We start from the raw sequence: 11,165 nt of genomic DNA, 5'->3' as shown, positions 1-11,165 counted from the left end.
CTCTTTTCAGAGCAACACAATTATTTGTTTTACTGTTCATAATATACAAAAATAAAATAAAATAAAACATTATATACATATAGTTAAATTTCAATTTTTCTTTAAAATTTTTTTGGGTCTGCATCTAAAGAACTATATTTTAGTTTCAAATTATGCGAAAAAATGTTTTGACTAAATTTCAAAGAAAAAAATTATTTGATGTAACTGCAGTATTGTAGTAAAAAAAATGAGAAAATAAGGATTAAAAGTGAATCACGTGATAAATCACGTGATATCTGTAAGTTAAAAGTCATAAGATAACTTAATATAGCATTTTCGACCTAAAGCGAAATCTGCTGGCATCATTCAAGCGATTCTCCCTATCGACATCAGTCATCTGGGTTGTCTTCATTCCTCTCAATTCTAACCGCCATTACTATCCGGTCCATTTGTACATAAAGTGTTCCCGCTATTAGTTTCGAGAGTCGAGTAATTAAATCGATTCCTAAGTGAATCAAACAACGGATGAGATTTACGAACGCGTGGGTATGTGATTTTGGTTTCGAACTGGAAACTATGCTTAATGCTTTGATGATTACAAGTTTTATTTGTATAAGTAGTGCTGTAGATGACATGTTTTATCAATATTATAGTTTATATTGAAGTAGGGCAGTACATTTCTTACTCAAAGTTAGAATGGGCCTGACTTGGGAAGTATCTCAACCTTAAAGAAGCTTTTTTTAAGAAATAGGGAGCAAACTGACAGTTGGTGGTAACCTGGTGGTAAGTGAAAGCAGCATCCATAGACACCCGCTACATCAGAGGATTAGCAAGCGCGTTGCCGGCCTTAAAGCTTAGAGGAAAATAATACTATCCTATAGTCTGGTAAGTAAGTTAGCATAAGTTCATAGTGCGCCGCATAAGGTGGGCCGTGCGCTGTTTGCTAACAGTATGAAAAAATTCTCTAATTTTTTTAAAAAATATTAAATTGTAGTTGTAAAATGCCCCTTTACTAAGTTTAATTAAGTTGTAAATAAGGTTAACATGATTTCATTAAATTTAGAGCGTCTTAACAAAGTATTTAAATTTATGGCTACATTTTAAATTCAAATAGCTGATTTACATGCAATAACAGAAAAGCCGGTAAACTAACAAAGTTTCAATGTTTCCAAAATCAGAGAGTTCAATGTCTTTCTTATAACGTTATGCATTTACATAACTTTGGTAACATTTAATTTAAACTAACGTTTGGCGACGCGTTGGCACAGCGGTCAGGGGCAGGGTTCGATCCCCGCTCACGACAGATATTTGTATCGGTCATATAGATATTTGTCGTGGTCTGGGCGTTGTGCTTGTGTATTTTGTGTGTTTCCGGACCCCCAACACAAGAGAAAATCCTACTGGGGGCCGTTGAGTGTTAAGCGTTTATTTATTTATTTATAATTGACATGTATATTGTTGATGTTGTTGAAATTTAACACTACAGTCGTAAGTAGAATGAGACAATGAGTGAATTCAGCCCTGTTACTTTAATTACACAAACAACAAACGAAAACATTCAAACCCGTAAAACATCTGAATGGCATATACAAACATTTGTCGTGAGCGGAGATTAACATACTAAGTAATCTGACGAGTCATCCGATCAAGTGATCGTCATATCGTATCACCTATATATTATAGCTATACTAGTCATATATATATGTCGAAGCTAAATTGCAGTCTGTTCCAAATTCATACAATGTTGAATTTATGATAAAATCATCATAAATTGAAAAATTTCTTAAGAATTTTACAATTTTCGAAAACTACTTTTATGAAACAAAAAGCAAAAGTAGATACAGATATATTTAGTGGATTGATTGTCGCAATAAAAGACAGCAAACCAGTTTAGATTACGACACAACTATTTAAAAACAAAGTAAGTACATTATATAAATATAATAAAAAATTACAAAATTATACACTTATTATAATTGCGAACTCACTGAGAGCCGTCTCGTGTTCATTAAACATTGAAGTGCCTCAAGGCTCTTTAATGGGGCCGCTACTTCTCCCTCGTTATCTCATACGTTGCCCCCTTTGTCGGGACCGCCTCAGTTAGTGTGTTTGTCCCGGTAGCCTCGCCTCACCTGAAGATATCTTTAGGAAGGAGTACATAGTATTGTTTACGCCGATAGTGCTCCTGAACAGTTTTAAGCACAGTTTGGAAGTCGAGAGGGAAGTTTTGCTTTCCACGTACAGATTGTATCTACATAGTAATGTTTCTTGTTTGTTATTTAAAGTATAGTTAATTACGTTTCGCCGTGTTGTCTTAGTCATGATGTTCATTTGCACTGTTTAAGGATATAATTTTGTAGTGATTTGAGAAAATTTTCTAACTATCTTTCAAAGAATGAAATGAGGAAGTTTCAATGTGAATAACTTACATACAAAGCAATTTTGTTTAAGAAATTTCAAATAATGAAATTGTAATTATTAAGCTATTTATTATATAGATTTACCTAATCGTTTTTCATCTACCGATGCTTAACTGGTGGAGATAGTAAACTTTTTCTCGAAAAAATATGATTTTAAATGAAGTATTAAGCTTCTGTTACAAAACCACTTTATTACAATTATTTCGATACCGACACAAGCAACCGTCAAATGTTTACACGGGAATACATCACAAATGTGAAATTTCGAATAAATCACGAGCCGCCGATTCCATTACACGCGTCCACCTTCTCTTTCCGTTTCATTGACCGCTGCAAAAAGCTTTATTTCCATTTTGATGTTTCCGCCAAATGCTTTTGTATGGATGCAACGAGGGGCAGGAAAAAAATTCTTGACCTAATGAAACTTTTATTTAAAAAAAAAAAAAACATTTGTAAAATAATATTTTAACGTTGGGAACAATAAGCAACTTGTATTTTTAAACTAGCTGAGCGACAGACGTTGCCCTGTCTAGTGAACTGTCAGATACATACATTCTAAATGATCTTTACGTTCTATAAAATATTAACAAAACTAAAACTAAACTAAACTAAATATAAAATAAATAAATAAGTCGATTGCTTTAAACGCTCTCGGAGTCGGCGCCTAGCAACATGTTTAGTCATTTATTTTTATTTATAGAGATCAACATTGTTTTATTTACTCGAAATATTTTTGTAGAATATGAAGAACAAAATAACTACTACATTATATCAATGAAATATAAAAACAGAAAGTATGATTATACTCAAGTATAGTATAATATGTTGTGCTTTAAAAAACTTATTTCTTCGCTAATAAAACGACTACCTCTTTACTATAATGACTAACGCTAATTAAAAATAAAAGAAAGAGTTTATTTATTTCGCAAACGACAGACATCTGATGTCAATAATTTATTATTTTCGTTTTTCAAAGCGACACCATTATACGTTGAGTGCTTGTTCTCGAATGTTCCACTTCGGAGATATTCGGCGAACAGCGGGGCGCAACAGAGGTTAATGGTAAAAAATGTTTTGTTTTATCGATTCGATTAAGCGTCTTCACAATATATTCTAAAGACCTAAATAAATCAAATTTATGTTAACTTAAGCCATGTTATGTTTTGATATGGGTATAATATCATTTGTAGCTTTATTTGTAAATGCTAGCTATAACTGTGATATGGTGTTCTGCGAGTACAAATAGGGAGGTTAAATTGTATGCGGAAGCAGCAGGTGATCGCTGATTTTATATTACATTAAGTTTAGATAAATTATTGAATATATTATTACCAACACAATTGAGTATATTATTGAAAACAAATGACATCCAAATAAATTTTCAATACAATTTATAATTTACACAAAACATGTTTCGTCTAAAAATTTCAGTCGTTTAAAAAAACAGTCTCCAATGAATAGTATACAGACATGTGATTTACTTCCAATCGCGATAAATTCTGTCATCGCTCCATTGCATCGATTGAGTTAATTTAAAAATAATTCGAAATCGATATCAGTCGATACCGTCAGAACGGTCGTAAAGGAACTAAACGAGACTGTAACGGTGAGGACATTAAGGGCCGAGGAAGGTTAGTGACGTAACGCCTTAAACAATGTTACTTTGGAACATTTCTTGTTCCTTGATATTACTTGAAATTTAACTGAAGTGAATATTCCCTCCATCCCGCAAACATCCCAATGGTAGCGAAATTGCACATAATAAACTTTTTTTTGACATAACGTATATAATTTAACAATCATAATTTGTTACCTAAAATAATAATTAAATCATAATCAAGTAAAAGTAATAATCAATCAATAAAATTTTCAGGCCAATCGAGTAAATTACCTGTCAATTGGCAATGGTTACGAATAGCTAGGATATGGTCAAATTTAATATATCTGGTGCCACGCCGGAGGGTATCCATGATAGATTTTCCCCCGTAAAAAAAAGGTCAAATCTAATATTATGTAGCGTCTTCGGTGCGAAAAAGCCAGCCCTGTGGTCACCAATATGCCTGCCCAGCGTGGTGACTATGAGCAACACATATGAGTTCACGCCATTTTTGGCGCGAGCTTGTGGAGGCCTATGTCCAGCAGTGGACTGCGATAGGCTGAAATGATGATGATGATAATATTTTTTTGCCTACCTTAAACTTTAAAATAAAAAATTCTTTGTTTCGTAATTAGAAACGCAAGTTACGAGATTTAATAAGTGGTGTTTGCTGTAATTGTTTTATTTTTCTTTTATTTTAATTGTAATTTAAGTTTTGTCGCCCTACCACGATAATTCCGTTATCACGGTAGGTGGCGGGCGTTCCTCTTGGGGCATCGTGGAAGGTTTTTTTTTAATTTAATTTTTGTAAATGACGATTTAAAGTGCTTTTGGGGCCTATTTGAATAAAGATTTTTTTTTATTTAGATTTTTATTTTAATAATATTAATAAAATAATAATTAGTGTGTTAATAAACACGAAGTCATGTAACGTTCCATTACAAACTATCCCTAATAATGTTGTATCCCTAATAATGTAATGTTTATGTTTAAATCTCTTCGCTTTTAGACTTAGGTTGGACCACCATAGTCATACGTCAGATACAGTCTTCGACTCCGTCGAACAAAAAGCATTTCATTTTTCAAAATTTTCTTGTACTCCTGTCGGATGTTATTTGTATTTTTTAAATATATTTATTGATTTCGATGAATGCTCTTTTCCGCAATCCCGTGGTATCCCGCTTTGCGGGATTGCTATATTACAAACATATACGAACGCGCGATTAAACTAACATCAATGAACGCGCTATAAGTCCCGTAAAATCAAAAACGCTTTTGATTTTACGAGACTTAATTAACGTCACAAATATATCGGGAGTTTCAAAATAATAATCACAGTAAGTGTTGTAGAATCAAAAATATTCATAGTCACCGTAATATTTTAAAACATTAAACCAAAACGATAGTTTTCTGTCAGACTTTGGACATGATTACCTAAAATATTTAAGACTGTTTTAACTCAGACTTAAGTCGGTGGAGGTATATAATCATGTTTTATCGCACACTCTACAACTATAATTAAGAAAATGTTGTTAAAATAACGTACACGTTGTTCTACCCGACGCGAGATAAAATGTGGATGATGTAGTTAATTACGAGCATCCTTTGTGACTTTTAATTACACCCTACATCGTGAACACATCATTTTGTACTACTGTTTATTCTTCTTAAAACTTACTCACGGTGAATAAAATTGTGTTCCATAAGATTCTGAATAATTGGAAAATTTTCAAACAGCCTTCTATTTCCTGGCCGCTTTGTCATCGTAACTGTCGTTATACTTCCACATACAGGAGGCTTTTGTCATTTTGAAATTCTAACAAACTTTATGGGCGTTGACAACTCTAACTATCATCAATTTACAGCAAATAAATATTTACCTACTGAATAATGCCTGTTTCTGGATGAGAAAAACATATTCGCACTTTAGTTGCCATGATACTTTACATATCTCAGTCATTTTCAACGTGATAAATACAAAAAAAACAATTTAACAGCGTTCATTTTAACCTACAACGTATTCTGATTGTAATAACTAATTCCTTATTCCAATCCCAACGGTCCTTAAATCTGAAACGTCAAGCTATCCATAGTGTGAGGACTATTATCACGGGACTTTTTGTCCCGGCCCTTTTTTGTCCCGAGCAGATAGCGAATGGGTAATTGGAGCCTGATCCCTTTTTGTCCCGCTACGGTTTGGGAGGGACGAAATTCCATTACCCGCGTCATTAGGCTGTACTACACGCACTTGATGAACACGTAGCTTAGTTCAACTCAGAATTGTTACTGAAAGGTGTTGGGTTTGATTTAGTTGCAGAAACAAAAATACTTTACACGTTTTTTGAACAGTTTTCAGCAAAAGCAGCAGCACATTTGTATGACTTAATTACGGTGAATTTAAAACCAAAATCTATATTTCCACAAAATTATTAATTATTTTGACTTATGAAAATGACCAATAGTCTAAAAACGTCAGAGGAAATGATAATATTGTAACTTAAAGCTAATGGCATCGCAAAGAGAATTTTTATTTTATAAGGTGAGGTAGTCACGTCTGTAAATTTCCATAAAAAAAGTTCTTTTTCATCATTCAGTTAATTTTAAGTAAATCTCTTTGTTAAAATATTTTTGATAGCCAGAGTATATTACTTTGGGTAAGAAATAACAAATATTTGTATTTAACAATGATCTCAAATTATTAAATTTCTGTACCTATTGAAAATGTTGCCCCATTGAAGAATGTCACAACGAATTAATCTCCATTTTCATCTTCTTGACAATTTAACTGTCATTGATCAAATGACATGTGTGATATTTCCATCCTATCACTTTTACACTCACACTTATCTGCCTATTTCGTATGTAAAATAAACCATAAAAAAAATATTAAAACTTATAATTATTTAATCAAACTCAAATTCTGGAGTAATATTATTTAGTACTAAATAAAGTACGTATATACTTCTATTGATATTATTACATTTTGATGTTTTATGGTGGCTTCTGTTCAACAAATGTCTTTGCCTGGATATAACAATTTGATTACTTTTCACAAAAGGATGTCTGGTATTGCTAGCAAAAGTAAGAACGCTTTTACTCAGTTTACTTATTTTAGTCTAATGCTTTTGTTTTTATGTACTGTAATTTGATTTAATGTAATAACATTTTTATTTATTTGTTGTTTTTGCTGTCTGGTTACGGCAGTAAAGTATATAGCCACCCCCTGTCTTCCCGTGGGTGTCACTACTTAAAACTTCAAAAGCCGACCGATGACGGGATAATCATCCAACTGATGGCTTTGAAATACAAAGTCACCAACCCGCCTGCCCAGCGTGGTGACTATGGGCAACACATATGATTTCACGCCATTTTTGGCGCGGACTTGTCGAGACCTGTGTCCAGCAGTGGACTGCAATAGGTTGAAGTGGTGGTGATGGTGATAATAATAATAATAATTTTCTGGCCAAAATAAGAAAATAATCTCTTCAAAGTCTTCTTAAAGTAAAGCTACCACCAATAAATTGAGAATGCATATTCTGCAGAAAAAAATTGGCAAGAAACTTCGCAGTTACTCATTTGAAAAATAAACTGGGCTTTGAAACAAAATTTGTAATAGTTTGGATGAAATTCTAATCGTATTTCTAAAAAGGGACGTTTTCATAATTTACCATTTTTCTTTCTAGAATAGAAAATATACTTGTAAAGATAAGACATAAGGGCATGTATGTCTATCAACAACTTGCTATTAAGTACAAAGTAACCCGTGTCCCTTCCAGTTTTTTCCAAATCAAGTAACAAACCGGAAAAAATCGGGCCACGTGGTTAGTCACGCGAGAAAATATTTCAGTCAGATGCGTTCATCCGTGGAAATGAGATTGTGTTAAAAATAAAACAGGTTAAAGCACGGACATGTGTGAGTAATGTGTGAAACGACGCTTTTTTTTAATACGATTTTTAGCAAATACCCCGTGTATTTAAATTTTTACTTCTTGTACGTATATTGCCAGTATTATTTTATGTTGAACTTTTTATTTTTGTTCTTCGAATTTCAACGTGAATAATTTGAAGTAAAGTGAAAAATATCTCGGTATGAAAATGAAAGAGGCATTACTTTGCGAAGAAATACAATCGTATATTAATATTTCGCTCGCAAGATCCTATCGAGTTGAGCTGGCTTATTTGCGATCTTAAAATCCCTTATTTATAGGCAGCGTACTATTTCCTTGGTACATTTTATGATTTGGTAATTTTGCACAATTATCAGAAAAGGATCATCATTTAATGCTATATCGAAACCTCGTATTAGTAGTCTAACTATTATAAGGGCAAGATGGAAGCACTTTGGACTTATTAAACAGTTTTTTTAATAAACGCCTTGCACTGCAAATACCCATTAGGATGAAAAGCTTATGGGGCAGGTTCGGAAATACGCAATAATCCAAACCATGACAAACATTTGTAAAGCTTAAGACTAATATACATTTGTCATGAATGTAGATCAAACTACCACTACATACTCGTATGTAGCAGTCAGTTACTAAGACTGTTACGCCAATCCATCGTTAGATTTCAAATATTTACTGGACATTTATAGTACAGAATAATATAATTTTTTTAACAATTTTAATGCCAAGATTAAAACATTATTTGCATCACCCCTTGGATAGGAGTCAATAAATAAGTTGATTTGGGATAAATTATAACAAGCAGAAATATAATTACGTAACGCAATCATATTTTCTCAAAACAAAACGTAAATCTTTGTTAAATGGATTAATTATTTCAAACTCCTTTGATGCTTAAATCTTTCCTGGACGTAATAGAAACAATTATATTTACTTCGTCCCGTGAAACGGGAAACGAATTAATTTATAGGTTAATGCAATTGCGGCGAAGATAGTGGAGGAAGCTGCGGATGTTGAGAATAATTGTTCGCAGACCATCCTGTGTATGACATCACTTATGTATGCAGTGTGACAGATTCGTAATTAACTGTTTAGCTTGAGAGACATAGCTATATAATTATCATAGATCACTGAGTCTTATTACTGTATTGTATTACCTATTCTATATTCATCATTAATTATCAATAACCTGTTTGTACTATTTGCTCTAAATATCCATTGGAATAGCATCATCTAAGTCAAAATCCAAAATATGAATTTATTGACTTACCATTGAATTTGAAAAAAGAAACGCCTCTACTCACCAGTGAGAGGCTCTGCTCTACGTTTTAATATCATACATACATTTAATGGTATTTTTTTAATTTTGACGATATTTTAATCTATTTCAAAAATGGTAGTTCTGTGTTTTACATAACTCAAGCATTTACGTACCTATGCTTGGTTTTCCCAAAACTTGCTTTAATTTAGTTTGAGGTCTACTACACTGGACCGCAAATAAAAAGGTCGTATGTATAATTTCACGTGGCATTAAATACTCTTTCATTTAATCTTTATTTTATAAAGCTAGGTCAGATACTTTTGATAATATTGAATATTTTATAACCGACCCTTTTTCTTTGCGGTCCAGTTTATTTGATACATTTTCTTAGTTATAATACTTACAGTACTGTATTAGGGTTCATACTGAAAGGGGTTTTCTGACGAAAATAATTAAATTAAAATAAATTCAAACAACACGTAGTATTCATTTATTTATTGAGAAAATTGGTTTAGTAAAAAAATTACTATATAAAAATAATAATAATTTTTCAAAATTAATTATATAAATTGACTAATCTTGAAACCCGCATTTAAAATTTAAACTATCAAAAACAATAGACACGTATTTAATATTTGCATCTTTTATAATATGTTTATTTAAGGCCGTTATTTTTAAGGGTTATTCCTCTGGGTCTGAAGGGCACGACAGGTTGTTTAGGTTAACTGTTATACGTGGCGTTGATTCATTCAATTGAAAAGAGTTTTTGATATAAAATAGTTAAAAGGATAATTGTAAAACAAATAAAAATTTATTTGCTTTGCTAAACTGGATAATTATATCTATATTTAGAAATTTCATTTCTAATTAAATGAGACTCTTTATTACTGTAAGCTTAAATACACAGAGGTGACACAAAAATATTACTGAAAATTATTTTGAATATTAGCTGCCCGGACAGACTTCGGTCTGTCAAAAGATAATAGTCGAATGTTTATTTTTTTTTTGTATTAAAACCTTTAGTGGTTCCGTGGGGTTAAGCCTTTTCGCCTTAAGAAATATACAAAAAAAATGAATTAGCCGAATAGGTCGAGCCATTCTCGCGTTATGCGCTTAGCAGCCTTCATTTTTATTTATGTAGATACGATTATCGAATCTTGAAAGACTGCTTTATTTCAGTAGCATAGAATATATAGCGTCTTTGGTGCGACAAAGCCAGTACTGCGGTCACCAACCCGCCTGCCCAGCGTGGTGACTATGGGCAAAACACATGAGTTCACGTTATTTTTGGCGTAAACTTGTGGAGGCCTATGTCCAGCAGTGGACTGTATAGGCTGTAATGATGATGATGGTAGAATATATTCAAGTACCTGTATATAATTATTTTAATAATTTCATCACCTTTTTATATATTAATTACAAATTATTTTACATTTATTTGAGAAATAAAAACCTTTCTTTGCATATACATTCAGATTTAATTAAGCTTATTGTTTTGCTGGACGTTTTTGAATTATAATTTTTTCAAAATTTAATAAATTTAAATCTTTAATTTTTAATTAATTTTTTAAACTTTTTTATTTCCAATCGACATTGTCTGCAAATTTTACTGTACCATAATTAGAAACACATAACTTAGTTCTTTTTTTTTTGTGATTTACGATTTTTAAACTTTTTTTATTATAACGATGCTATATATTAATAAATGTATAATTATCTAATTTCATTCATTCATTCATTACAGCCTATACAGTCCACTGCTGGACATAGGCCTCCACAAGTTTACGCCAAAAATAACGTGAACTCATGTGTTTTGCCCATAGTCACCACGCTGGGCAGGCGGGTTGGTGACCGGTTATCTTATTATATTTATCTATATAATTTCAAGTTTCCTATGGATACAGGACACCGATTAAATACACCGCTGACGCTAAATTGTTTTAGTTATAATAGTTGCACAACTTCGAATATATTTACCTAAATATAGGTCTACGAGTACTTCG

This window comes from Melitaea cinxia, chromosome 13, assembly GCF_905220565.1.
Source record: "Melitaea cinxia chromosome 13, ilMelCinx1.1, whole genome shotgun sequence".
NCBI lineage: Eukaryota > Metazoa > Arthropoda > Insecta > Lepidoptera > Nymphalidae > Melitaea > Melitaea cinxia.
This window is presented reverse-complemented; position numbering follows the sequence as displayed.